Source organism: Triturus cristatus, chromosome 6, assembly GCF_964204655.1.
Source record: "Triturus cristatus chromosome 6, aTriCri1.1, whole genome shotgun sequence".
In the NCBI taxonomy this organism is placed as follows: Eukaryota; Metazoa; Chordata; class Amphibia; order Caudata; family Salamandridae; genus Triturus; species Triturus cristatus.
The window spans coordinates 1,121,638,844-1,121,653,649 of NC_140589.1; the positions used below are offsets into that span (position 1 = coordinate 1,121,638,844).

General features: G+C 41.5%; 1 protein-coding gene across 4 annotated transcripts in view; it reads right to left on the reverse strand.

Moving 5' to 3' along the window:
- Nucleotides 1–14,806, reverse strand: part of LOC146821059 (HAUS augmin-like complex subunit 3) — a 291,423-nt gene that overhangs the window by 165,094 nt on the left and 111,523 nt on the right. The window contains exon 3 of one of the 4 annotated variants that reach the window (XM_085612016.1): nt 3,335–3,468. The exons of the other annotated variants lie outside the window; for them this stretch is intronic. The gene's annotated coding sequence lies outside the window, so the exon portion shown is untranslated. The remainder of the gene's footprint in view (nt 1–3,334; nt 3,469–14,806) is intronic. 4 annotated transcript variants of the gene reach the window in all.

Genomic DNA, 14,806 nt, shown 5'->3' on the forward strand with positions numbered 1-14,806 from the left:
TAGGGAGAGTAGATTATAAGATGTCTAACAGAGATAGTATTTTTGGGCACTTGCCAATGAACAAAGAGCTGAATCCAGCTAAAGAAGCTAACACTTTTGGTGAGATTTTTATTGAAGAAAAAGGATTAACATTAGATTACATTTTTAAGAATAATTTAACTTGCAGTTTGAAAGGAGAGGAGAAAGCTTTCCTGGATATGGTAGAAGAAAGGAGATTGAACATGCATGAAAGAGCAGGAAAATATGAAGTGAGTGAGACAATTTGGGACATTGAGATGGGAAAAGAGTTGAAGAATGGGGCTAGTCCAACTTTAGCTCTAGATGCACCACAGAAGGGTAAACTTTGTATTACAAGAAGGAAATCCCAATATGATACATATTTTGTCGGGACTAGTGAGTGCCATGATACATACTTCATTGCAACAGGTTGGGGTTTCAGAGGTGGAGAAGATACAATTTTTCCAGGAGTATGTTATGTTTGTGGGAATAAGGCTTATTACAAGTTGCCTGACCATTGGTATGGCACGTGTTATGTGGGCCTAGTTTTTCCAAAGATTTTTCATATAGATAAAATAACAGATGTAGAGCATATTAATTTACTAATGCGTTTTAAGAGAGAAACTTGGTCTGAAATAGTGGGTGATATTTTTGGGGTTTTGATTCCAGCAGTGGGAATTTCTTTGAATGCTTATGGAATTCGGAAACTGTCCACAGTGGTTGATCGCTTATCGACAAATACCGCTGGAGGGTTTCTTTTGGTGAATACGGAATTAAGTGCCGTACGTGCCATGTCTATGCAAAATCGACTTGCCCTTGATATTCTATTGGCCAAGGAGGGTGGAGTCTGTGGAATGCTGAAAGTTCAACATTGTTGCACTTACATTCCAGACGAAAGCAGAGACCTAAAGGTCTATATCAAAAATATTACTGATTTGCATGAAGAATTGGTACCACTTGAAGCTGAGAGTTTATGGACTAAAATAGCTAATAAAATGATAGCTGTTAAGGATTTTATTGCAAAGATAGGTAGTACTATTATAGGTAGAATATTGTTTCCCTTGTCTTGTATAATTGTGGCTTTATTAATAATAAGATTGGTGTGTGTGTGTTGTAAAAACAGGGGAGGGAGGAAGAAATTGAATAAAGAAAGGGAAAACAAGAGGTTGAAGAGAGAACCTCAAGAAATTGAACTAGAAGAATTGAGGGAGAGTGTTTACTTAGAGACAAAAAGGGATGATGAAAGAGTGACTGGTGTTTAATGTTGTGTAAAGGGGAAAAGACATTTCCGATTTCTCTTAAAATGGGACTAAATTTTCACTAATTTTTTTTGGGGGTTTATTTGGTGATAAAATCACCAAAAGGGGGATTGCTGGAGCAGAGTTTTCAGTTTGAAAATTCTGGGGCTTTTGAAGCTCTGGCATGTCTATTCGTTGTATTAATTTATTAATAATTAATAATTAATTATTTGTCTTGTGCAAGTGCGTTTATATTAATCAATCCGTTTGTTTTAACAAGAGAGAGTTACACGTGAGTGTGCTTAAATGTGCTGACTGATAATAACACGCGCGTTAAATGTGTTTTCATGTTTAAACGTTGCTATGTGCTGTTTATTTTTAGCACAAAACGCTTTCTGAATTAATGCTTTTCCATGTTGCAAGTGCTAGATAAATGCATACACATAAGGGTATTAGTGGGGTTAACACTGTTTAATCACTATGCTGTAGTAACGTTGTTTTGTCTCTTTTAATTAAGATGGTCTGTTAAGGCCTATGTTGGCCTAAGAAAAGATGGCTGAATTATGAGCCTGGCTGTGATTATAATATGAAAACTGTGACGAGGGAGACCCCTGCTGGAAATGGTCCTAAAGCTAACTGACCATGGTCCTTGTCGAAAAACTTTCCATGAGGACGGCAGCAGTTTTTGGGAAGTCTCCAAGAGAAGTGAAAGTGTCCTTGGCAGCCTTGGGAAACAAAGGAGCCTTAGAGGGAAGCTCTGAACTGTGGCTCGATGGCCGACGAGAAGCAGGATAATTGTGATACATGTTTTATTTTCTTGGTTCCTGTTCCGTAGTTTTCGTTATGTGTATTTTTCCTGAGCGGAGATTCTCAAATGTAGCAATGTTACATCCTTTCCTTCTCGCTCTGCTCAGCAAGTCCGGCGGACATTATAGTTTTTTCTATGTTCCCAATGTATCTTTCTATTGTTTAGAAACTATAAGAGATGTTAGCCTAGAGAGGGTCTTTGCCACTTGCCATTTTGCCTTTGCCGCGTACCGAATCTGCGTTGCTGAGGATTGATGCTGAAGGGACTTCGTCTTGAGAGACATTTACCGAGAGACTTGTCCTGACCCGTTCTGACATTTAGCTAGAATAGGTAACTATGAGAAATGATTTACTCTGATTGATTTTCTTTGACTAATTTTAGATAAAGCAATATAATTTTAAACATGGTGTTGGATATTCTTTCTTGTCAATTATTGGGTTTGCATTATTGATTATTGTTGTATATATTGTATAGATTATGCTTAGGGACAGTCACAAAAACCAGGTCTTATCGACCTCGGTATAGATGCAGGGTGTTTAGGAGTGTTTTCCTCCCACAGGTTTATTGCTGGTAGAGTATTTGAGTGAGCGTATGTTAGTGAAATGGGCCCTAGCGTATGATGTATGCATGTGCGTATAACTGTGAGATTACTTTATCTGTGGTAGTGGGAATATTGTACACACCCTGATCTCTATCACCGCCACAATCCCAACTGTCTCGCCTCCTTGCTATACACTCACCCAGCACTCAAGAACCCCCATATGGCATTCACCAATATCACCTCCACACTAAACCAGACCACACTACACATCTTCCCCTTCACTAACAAAAGAAGAAACCAGATCAAAGGAAAACCACATACATAGACCACACATAGAAAACCAACAACAAACTACACATATACAACAACAAATTGCTACAAGAATTAGTCAATAAATCTTCTGGGTATTTTCTTGACACGAGAACTCCTCCTAGGTAACACAACCAGATCCTTGCTCCACTTGGAAAAAATCTTGTTTCCAATAGATTCTTGACCAACTGATTTCTCACTATCTTCCTCCACAACTTTCTTAATAACCCTCACCACAAGAGACAAGTGCCACAATTGTTCATTAGCTATCTGTACAGAATTTCCATTAACCCTTTTTACCTGTATGGGTTCTCTCAATTTGGACAAACCTTGACTCAACAGTAGAGGATATTTGACCCGAACCAAACCACCAACCTGTACCTCCAAAGCATTTTTGCGCTTACTCTTACTCTCCAATTCACTCAGCCTGAACCTACTAACCTCATCACTTGTAGCTCTGGCTTTTCCAGCCAGTGATTTTACGTCCAACTCATTGTTGATCACGCCAGAGTTCCAATCCAGACAAAGACATGAGTTGACACCCCTTCCTCTCATCAACTCAAAAGGCACCCGACCTGTGAATGAATGCAGATTAGTACGATAAGACCAAATAGAGTCTCTAGTGGCATCAGCACAATCCACTCCAGATCCAAGTGCACTCTGCACACACTCCACCAACACTTTGTTAAATCTTTCAACTGTTCCATTATATTGAGGGCAATCCCGTGGTGTGTGTACACGTTTAATGCCATTTTTGCAGAAAAAAAACTCTTGCATAGATGTGGAAGTGAATTGTACTCCAACATCAGATAAAACCTCTGATGACATTCCTTCCCTTCCCTATAAAATACCTCTTTTGAAAACTTGAGTACACTGGCAGCCACACCTTCAACCTCAACCCATCTGGATAACTGGTCAATCAATACAACCAAATACCTCATCTGTATTGGAAGAACATGAAAAGGACACAAAAAATGAATAAACACAAAAATAAATTAAAAACACAATCAACGGATACTTTCTTCCACACACTATCCGGACTCACTACGACCTTAGACCCAGGAACTGAGGTCACCAAGTGCTCGTCACTAATGCAACACTAAGCACAATCCCAGACCACTTCATCCACCTCTGTCCATGGATGGCCACCAGTACCTTGTTCTAATGCGTCTTTTGGTAGATGTCATGCCCAAATGACCAGCATGAGTGGTTTCAATTATTCTTTTTCTGAAACTCCCTGGAGGAATTAATTTTTCTCCTCTAACGAGAACACCACTCTCAATAGATAATTCATCAGCGACCTTCCAACACGTTTGTAAAGCAGATTTAATTTGTTTTCTCTTGGCCTGCCTTACAACGCATATTTAATTACATCCATAAGATCCACATCCTTATTAGCAGTGTCCCACCATTCCTGCACACTGCCACACACAACAACTTCTTAAATCAATGCTATTATGCATTCTTCAACCTCTTCTTCATTAGATTCCACTTGGTCAACAACAGGTAGCCTTGATCAAACAATCAGCTTTACAAATCTTGCCGCCAGAAATAAACACCACATCAAAATTAAATTCAAGTAATTTGACAGATAGCCTAGCAAGCCTAGCAGTAGATTTCTTAACTTTGTGCCCATTCAGAATGTCCAAAGGGTGATTGTCCATTTGTAGACAAAATGAGCTTCCTCACAAATATAACTTAGATTTTTCAACTCCACAGGTGCAAGCCAACATCTTTCTCGATCACAGAGTATCTGGTTTCCACCTCAGATAATCTTCTTGACACAAACCCAATGGTAGAATCCATTGTTCCATCACTCTGTGAAAGTACCGCTCCGATTCCGTACCCACTTGCATCCACAGTAACAAATGTTCTGCGACTAGCCACTTACGGTTGAAGCGCTTGTGCTGAAATCATTTTTTTCTTTGATCATAACAAAATTTCTTTGACAAACAGTTCAGTAAAACTTGTTTTTTTCTTCAACAAGTGTCTGAAACACTTGGTTAGATCTGAATGATTCCTCAAATTTAGAATAAAACTCAAATATCCCTAGGAAAAATCTAAGTTGATCCTTGTCCTGGGGATGCGGAGCCTTTACAATCGCCTCCACCAATCCTGGTTTAGGTTTCACCCCTTCAGAAGACAGGATATGACCCAGATATGCTATTTCCTTGACCGCAAAAACACTTTTGCTTTTCCTTTGGGTAAAACCATTATTCACATTAGGCATTAATACTCTCCTGAGAATGAAAGGTACCATCAGGTGTGACAAAGGTTGTAAGAGGACATGATTCAGCCTCCAACACCACCTGATGGTACGCTGTTTTCAAATCCAGCTTACTATACCATTCGGCCTGTCCAACTACTATAAATAAATCCTCAATTCGTGACAAAGGAAAATTCTATATCCAGATGGCATTGTTTACACTTCTTAAAATCAATACAAAGTCGTAGTTCACCTGAGCTCTTCTTGGCTAAAACTACTGGAGATAACCATAAGGTGGCATCCACTGGTTCAATAATACCATCCTGCTGCAGGTCTGTTGAAATCTTGGTCAAATCATCTCACACTGACAGGAACATTACGTTATGTGCTTAATGGGTACACATCCAGGTTTAACCTTGATAATGTGTTTAAAATACTTAATTTGAGCCACCTCATCTGTAAACACTTTAGGAGATTCAGAAATCCAATGAACAGTTTCTTTTGAAGTCAATGTCACAAAAACCTTCAAGTATGACGGGTGGTTCTTTGCACGGTCTTCTAACAATAGCAAAATCAGCTTGGTGCCACCATCCCAAAACATGTATACCTTTTTTTTTGTAACATAAACCTTTCCCTTGATGGTTTTATTAGAAAATGTAATGGATGCCCAAAAGTACCCTTGCAAATGGATTCTGCTGCCTCAAAGGCTGTAGCGACAACATCAAGAGGTAATAATACCTGTTTTTTCATTAAACTTTGAGACATCAATAATGGTTATTCTAGCTCCTGAATCGACTAATAGGGAAATAGGTGTTCCATTTATTGTAAACTCAACTAACACTTAGTGTGATCTTCTCTTTTTGTTTCCACCACATTTACAGCCAAAACCAACTCTTCCAATTTATTCTATGTGTCAAGTAGGTCAAGATAAGATTCTTGATTCTGTGCAGCACAAACCTGTACACCTTTCAAATTGCCTTTATTACTGGTGAAATGTCTTCCACCCCTACAAACCTTACCAAAATGTCCTAGTTTATTACATCTCCAACACTCTTGTGATGCTGCCGGACAATTCTTAAAAGCAGAAACATGGTAATGTGAACTACACCTGAAGCACTGAGTTTTGATACCCTGTCCTTTTGTGGAGGACGCCGCTCCCATTTGTGCACTGCTAGTCTCCTGACTTTATTAATATAGCCTCGATTGCTAATGCGGACTTTATTAACATAGCCTCTACTGATAATCTGACTTACTCTGGCAACCTGCTGAATGTAAGTATCAAGTTGTTTTGAATCCCCATGAGATGACTCAATGCTCTTAGCTAAGTCGACTGCCTCATCTAAAGTGGGTTTTTTGCATGCTAATAACCTCTTGTCTCTTTTTGGAATTACACCTAGCCACAAGTTAATCTCTAATGAGTTGTGAAATAAAATTGTCGAAATCGCAATAAGAGGCAAACATTTTTAAGGCGGTAACATAGGTGTCAATCGATTCAAAAGGTCCCTGTACTCTGGTTTAAAACTGGTGCATACGCACCACCAAATTGACTTTACCTTCAAAATGAATTTCCAACTGTTTCACTGCATATTGAAATTCATCTAGTTCATCATCTTCCTCAGGCTTGAATCCCAGAAAATGGTCGAAAACATTTTGCCCTTCCACCCCCAAGTAACAATACAATAAATATATTTTTCTATCAGGGCGAATCGTCTGACCATCAATAGCTCCTAGATATGCATTGAAAGATCTTAACCATAACCATAACTGCCATTTCAATGGTGATTCTCCAGGATCTTGGAGGAAATGTGCAGGTGGGGTAACTGTTTGCAAAGATTTATTTTCTTTTTCCCCATTTTTTTAAACCAACTGGAAAATTTAGAACTGACAAAGACACAAATTTGCCAGGTACCATTGATAGTTGCACTGAAAGTGTGTTGAAACCATAGAAACTAAAGCAAAGGCGAGAAAGAAAGTTCTAAAGTTCACAACACAAAATGAGCACTATAATGAGTGTGCCAATTGATGCAGGGTAAATGTCCAGTGAACCAAGAAGCAAAGAAGAAAACAAAATAAATATATATTCCAAACGTTGTGAGAAATAAAAAATATTTAGATTTGATGCACTTGAGCATGCTATTCGCTGTTAGCATCTCCATCCACTGGATGGCAGACTCGTATTATCTGCGAATGCCAGATACATTGAGCGAGCGCATCGCTGTCAGCACAGTAAAAGATATTCCAACTGAAGTAAATTCCCACAGCAGGGACGAAAAAGAACATGCAGGGATCACCTACATGTGAGAACTTTGCGTATTTGCACTCACACAGCGCATAGTATTAGAAATGACGTTCCTCGAACTTCGCACAGCTACCCAATGCTGACAACAGCACGATCCTGCTCCGACAAAGATGTTGTCTCGAACCAACCTTAAGAACGAAAGAGGCACAGTCTCGAGCATGTGAATGCGCGCGCTGCCACAGGGAATAACGTAAATTTGTAAAGCAATAAACCACAAAAAATTACCAGACACACCATATGTCCTCAGTATTCAAGTTGAGACAGGAAGAAGCGATCAGTCTCCTGGGCTCTAGTAATGCCGCCAAGCTCCTTGATCTGTCCGCAAGCCACGTACTGCTCCTGTGTTTTCCTCATTGTCATTGTTGCATTAGCATACCACACAGGGCTTGGTCGTATGAAGATCTTAATTAATGGCATCCAGTATGTGTCCAAGTAATATCCGCAAGTTACAGAGATTAAGAGTCCAAGAGCAGACCACCGTCCCAACCGTCTCGCCTCCTTGCTCGACACTCACCCAATACTCTAGAACCCCATGTGTCATTCACCCTCATCACCTGCACACTACACCAGACCTTACCACAGGCAGTATAAGGAGTTCCAACACCCACGCCATTCATTGCATAACCGTCCCTCTTTGAACACTTTGCTTTGGGAGTAGCGGCTACAAGGGCTGCGCATATCAGGTGAGTGCCTCGGGGAAAGGGGGCAACATGGACTAGCACGTCCATGTCAGGGCTTTAAGTGGGATAAAAAAAAACTGGGGGGGGGGGGGTCCCTCAAAGGAGGTGTGGCTGATGTAATTAAGGGTGTGGCTTAAAAAACATAAGCTAAATGTATGTGCTTAGCATAGCGTGTCACCCGACTGGTATTTTGCGGTTTGTTTGATAGGCATGGATTAAAGTTCCCAGGATAAGTTGGTGCCTTAGGTGGTTAACTGTCACACATAGGTTTATTTTATTGGCTGCGTTACTGAGAGGGGTAATCTAACCACAACCCTGTTATGTCAGCTGTCAAAGACTAGTGTCTAACCATAACTTGATATCCAATTGCCAGTTGCTTTTGGGCAGTCAGCAAATGCCTTTTGTCCTTTTTGGATAGCCGAAAGCCACAATATCAGGTAGTGTTTCATACTTGTGGCTGAGAGCTGAAAGTAACCGTAGAGGTTGAGGCATTTTACTCTTGATGTCCTAGGGCCCGACTTACTATGGATAACTGGGCCAAGCACCCCTTCTGCACTTGACTCTCAATCAAGGTAGGCGTGGTCTGAGCAGTCTAAATCTCCCTCCGAGAAGGGGGTGTGGGCTGAGGGGGCGGTGGACATACAAGGGAGTAAACACAGGCTCACAACTCAAAATGCATGCAGCAGCAATAAATTATTGTCCTGCTAAACACGCACTTTTAATAAAGCACAACGTAGTATTTTATTTACCACAGCTCCCAACACACAGAAGAATTACGACATTGACAAACCATTACACAGTCCACCCTTGAAATTGAGGCTCTAGTCTTTCTTTGCTGATTCCCTGTCCCACTCCCTCCTCACAACAGTGGTTATTCCACATTAACTATTGGTAACATCCAGGGCATGCCCCACTAGCAGTCTGAATCTCAAGAGTCCACTTTGACTCTAATTTAAAGTCAATAGTGTTACAGCCCTACTGCGCTAATTTAGCAGCATCCTAATGTGGCGGTCGGATCCAATAGGCTGGATGGCAGTGGGACAGCCACCGACGGCGGCGGTCCCACCACCATCGTAATCAGGCCAGAGTTCTTGTTATTCGCCTAAGGGGGAAAAAAAATGTCGTCAAAAAAGAAAAATGTGGTCTCGTCTTTATTCTTCGGATGTCATCAATTTACGGACTTAATTAAAGAAACGATCAATTTACGGACTTAATTAAAGAAACGCCTCTGCTCAGTCCCTTTATGCTAATAAACCAGGAGAAGCGGCTTTAGTTTTCATGTAAATGCATTTTTAGCTGGGACTTAAAGTCCATTAACTCAACCTCAACCAGATGCTGGCCACCATTTCCTGAGAAAGAGGCGGGGGGCAAAGATACTGACACATACCACCCTTGCAGAGGCAGGATCCACTGAGGGAGGGATAGGAAGCACAGTGGAAACCTAAAAATCCATCTTTTTATGCAATGTCTTCCATTTAATATCTCTTTGATCAAAATGGCTTGAGTGGCTAGAGGTCTGTTTGCTTTGGAAAGGGCTTGAATATTCTCGCTCAGGCCTGCAGCAGAGAATTCCTAGCCCTCCTTGTAATCTTAAAGAGAGATCTGACAAAGATCACACAAGATGTCAGGGGTGCAGTTCTGTATGAGTGGTCACGTAGATGCACAATCACACATTCATCAGGCCAGAAAACCAAAACACATGGTAAGTGCGGTCATTCTTTTAAAACTTTCACTAAATTTACATGCAATATGTCCTGAAACGTCAAACCACAGCTGCAAAGTGGTCTCAAATCATGAATGATAATGACACCTTCAGCCAGTCTTGACTTTTTTAGGCAAAAACTCACAGGCACTCTTTGCTATGGTTTAAATAATTTAAGAAACTTGGTAACAATACAATGCATTTGGCATAACCTCTGACTAGAGAGGAAGACGTCAACTCCCTAGTGTGCAATTCTTTGTTGTCTCGAATGTGTTTGTTTCTCGGTAAGCCCAGTGCAGTCTCTTTGGGATGGCTTTGTAATTTGTACCACGGCAGTGTCTTGTTACAGAAGGCAATGGATCCGCGATGGAAACGCGGTGTTTTACAGGAGGCATTCAGGGCCGATGGCGGAAGCGCAGGTCTTTCTGAACTTCGGAGCCATCCTGGCATAAGTCGCACTGGATGACAAGGGCTGCACAGCTCCACGAGAGGCACAGAGGTACTATGCACTCAAAAATAGCCTTCATCATCAGGTGTGCGCTCCTGTTGGCGCCCCATCTGCTGGCGCTTGTCGCATTCCTGGGCGATACTGGGCCTGAGCAGTGAAAGGGACAGTCCCCTGAAATGCTAGAAGTGGACATCTGATTCCATGGAGCATCCTGCTCGGGAGTCACACTGTTTGCATCTTGGAGAGATGCGGACACATGCACGCCGTGCACTTTGGGGCCACTCAGACCCCCCCACAACATCAAGAGTCAAGAGAGAACAAAACAAAATAATGCAGCTTACAAGCACGCTTGAAATGCATGCCGACACAAGGACGTTAAATAAAAGACATCCAACAAACAAAAACAAAAAGATTAGGAAAAGATGAACAGTACACACTGTGAACGCAAACCTAATAAAAGATGTCCCCCCCCCCACCAAGGCGGATGAAAAGGAGTACTTGGGCCATGGGACACTAATAAGAAAATTACACAAGGAAAGAACAGGAAATAGTATGCAACAACTTAATGGAATGGAGAAAAAGTAAGTGGCAAGAACAGCAACAAATGAAGTGAGCCCCTTTTAAGATGTACTAAATACAACAGATTTCACAAGCACAGCGCAAGCGCTGGGCAGGCGTAACCTGAGAATGAGTGAGGAGGAAGGCCTCCCTCCAGTGACACAGGTTGAACAGGACCTGCCCACTCTTACTGATCAGTTCACGGCATACTGCCACCATCGTGCTCGCGATGTCTAACTCCCGGTGAGGACAGTAGCCTTCCACCACTATGAGGGCAGCGCTTTGGGCAGCCCTCCCGGACAAACAAGACCACATTCCGCGAGAGAGGCTTACGTCATGACTCAAACGCATGATCTATGTCTATGACAACAAAAATCAGCATTAGGGACCCAGGTAGCAGTACAGTTGATCACTCAGAGAAGGGGTGCACATCCATTATCATGCAGAGGACTTCTCCATCCCAATATTAAGGTTAAGCTGTAAGACTCCAAGTACAAGACGTCTTGTTTACAGTCTTACTTTCTATTTTTTTGTTTTTATACCCCAGTCCTGTTAGTTACAACATTCAAGTCATGCATGTTCAAGTGTGGTACGAAGTGGAGTGTGAGAGTAGAACAACCAAAGGAGGAAACGGCTAAAAATAAGTGTCTATATATAATTTGTAGGTTTTCAGGCTTATAGTAGAAGAACAATTTTATGTGTATGTCAGTAAAATGTACAGTCTCTGTGGGGGCACAGCCAACCATTTAGGTCATAGAAGGTGCTCCACTGATCTCTCCTGGCCAGTTGTGTCTTGTCATAAATACAAGGCGGTGGGTACTGCTTCTTAACCCCCCCACCCACACCGATGGGTGTTGGTGTATTGCCGAAGGTCCTCGCAGCTCAGGACTGCATTTGGGGGTATCTTGGAGCAGCCGGCTGGTTTTGGGAGTGAAGCCGGTCCAGATGAGCACTGGCAAAATGGTGCTGGCCGCTACAGCACAGCTCCACTTGAAGTGGACAGAGTGCTGGTGCCTGCCAAGTTTGGGTCTCCGGTGAGACCCTAGCATGAAAGCTGATTTTGGAACCAAGGACCAGTCCCTCTGCTCATAGCAGGTTCAAAGCCGCCTTCTTCTGATCCACATAAGGGATCTTGATGCCGTACCTGAATGGAGGTGTAATTAGCCCTGGCTGTCAATTGCTGTGGATCATTGTTGGACCCACCTTCTCCTTGGAGGATGAACACTTCTGGAGCACACAATTAGTTCGCTTTTCTTTGTCAGGGGCAGGGCCTGCTTTAGCACTGGTGGTGCCCAAAGCAACAGTCTTTTTTGGGCGCTTCCCAATTACCTCTGATGGAGCAGGTAGTACAACATTTTGTATACCCCCCTATTCTGCATGTTTATACTAATTAGAATAATCTATTAATTATAATATTATTAATGTGTTTGCATGAAGTTTAATCAACATTACTAATGTACAAAATACACGTGGGATTTGCATTTTTGCATGGCTATATAATTTGTAATTAACATACGTACGCATACTAAATTTAATATCGCATGATATATGTTGCTTTTGTGACGTTTTTATAATTTCGCACCAGATGACATCAATGGGTGAATAGGAACGCTTTAAATGTCGCCATACGCTAGATAATTACAAGCACATAGGGGAATTAGTGAGGGTTTAACATTTTATTCATTATTTCTATGTATTAATTACTTTTTTGTGTTTGTTTCGCTTAAGTTGTCCTTTGGGCCTAAAACTAAGATGGCCGCCAACTTAACGCGACGTGATGGCCACCATTCCACGAGGTTTCGGGCGAAGTGCACCTGCGCTAAACATGTACCAGTGGCCTCGACATAACCATAGACTCCCAAGCAAGGTCACGGTGGGATGCCTGCCAAGCATTTTTAACAATGGACAGACACAAGGAACCGGATGGATCATGTATAATGACATAACCTCCTGAACTGTGTGAAACCTCAACGGACGATCCCAACCGACCAATGGGTGAAGCCCACATTTTGTAAAATTTAACACATCGACCTTACTTTTATTATAAAAATGATGGTAGAATGGAGAGGATGCTGATGCATACTTTCCTTTTTTTTATTTTGTAAATTCTTTTTATTAAACATCTTGCACATTATGACAACAACTTCACATCTTTGCATCATACGAACTGCAGTGTTACATCTTCAATATTGGCATTCCCGTATTTCTTGTCTTTCCCTCCTTTTCATTCCTTGTTAGGTAGTCTTCCAGTCTGTTCATCCCCATCCCTTTACGTGCGACCTATCTACTCTGCTGAGTCGCTATCCTGAGTCTAGGTCATCAGACTGTGGGGGTTTACAAATATTCCCTCGGTACTCATTCCCATACTTTCCTTTTTGATGACTGAGACGACGGTGACGCTACATGACTGCTGCGTTCGTGAATCTTTGACAGACTGAATGCTGCCCAATTTCTTGATGAACTGAGGACTTCCTAAAATGTATGGGCACTGATCGATGCTTGCACGTCTCTGGTCCTTGACCCAATCTTTGGGACTGTAGCGTGCTGCATGAAGAACTTTTGAATTCTGACTGATTGACGACTACATTTGATGACTTGGAGGACGACCGATAGCCAGATTAGGTAAATATGGTGTTCTGTGATTTACTTAAAGAATAATAAAAACTTACTAGATGGAACTAAATTCTTGCATTAATTAGATAAACAAAATATTGATTAACAAGCAAATATGTTTTGGTCGTTTATTGAGAGAAGATAGATCAGGATCTTGAGTGTGTTTTAGCAGGACTAAATCACGTTACCAATCCAACTAAATGATCCAATGATCACGTGGGAGGAGTATCTAAATTTCTAGGTTTACGATGTATAGAGATAAGGATATTAGTGTATAGATGTGTAATTAATTTTCTCTCTATATGTTATAAGGTATTCCTTTCATGTCAGCGCTTGGAACATTTGTCTCTCCTGTAAGTGCAGACCAGTGAGAAGTGAAGTGTGAATGTTGGTGTTATGGGCCCCACCAATGATGGAATGAGAGAATGTGTTAACGTGATGTCTGGTCTGTGATGAAGGGAGGATATTTGATACGGGTTTTGTCTCGATTCTCATTACCTAGGTTTCCGCGCTGCAACAGTTTTTCTGGTAGCAGAGTTATGGTTTTTATTGTTTTGGTTTGGTGATTATTGCTTGTACACTGCTTATTGATTATTAATTTTATTGGTATTGGTTTATGTATTAACACTATATGTGAGTCGCGTCAGGTTCTATGTTGTTTGCACGACTTCTGGGATGTAGGAAGTCGGGAGTTTGTAACAGTTCCGTAGTAGAGCAGAGGTAAGCGCTGTTCTCGGGAAAGACAGAATTGTTGTTGCCCGTAGGTACACGGGGAAAACGTGTGACGATTGGAGTTGCACGACGCATTGTCTGGGTTCGATTCGGTGACATCGTCGTGTGTTGCTATTAGAGATATTTCTGGTATGAGAGGAGTGCATGGTAGCGAAGGTCACCTATGAAATTTTGGTCTTAAGTAACAGGAGTCCAGAAGGTTCTCTGATAACGCTTATCACTGAAAAGGTAGAAGGTGTTCCCTTAGCTTGATAGAAGGATAAAGTAGAGTGAAGTGTTACTTTATTAACCTGTGTCATAATTCTGTAGTAGGACAGACTGTTCGCTATTCTCGGGAAAGACCGGATTCTGTGTGAATGAACTACATTTTCCGTATGAAAGTGTGTGAATGAAATAGCATTCACGTTAATTGTGAAACTCTGGTTTTATTTCTCAGGAGCATTGGGTCTCCAACTAGTGGTCTTAATTCTGGAGAAACGGTTAGCTAATGCTTGTCGGAAGGGTAAGGTAGAGGGATGTGCTATTTTATCAACGGAAGTAACGATTCCATAGTAGGGCAGAGGTAAGCGCTGCTCTCGGGAAAGACGGAATTCTTGTAAAAAAGGTCATTTACTGTTCTTTGTTAGCGAAACAGACAATGGTGGCGTTTTTGTGTCGTTACTAACAGATTTGTGA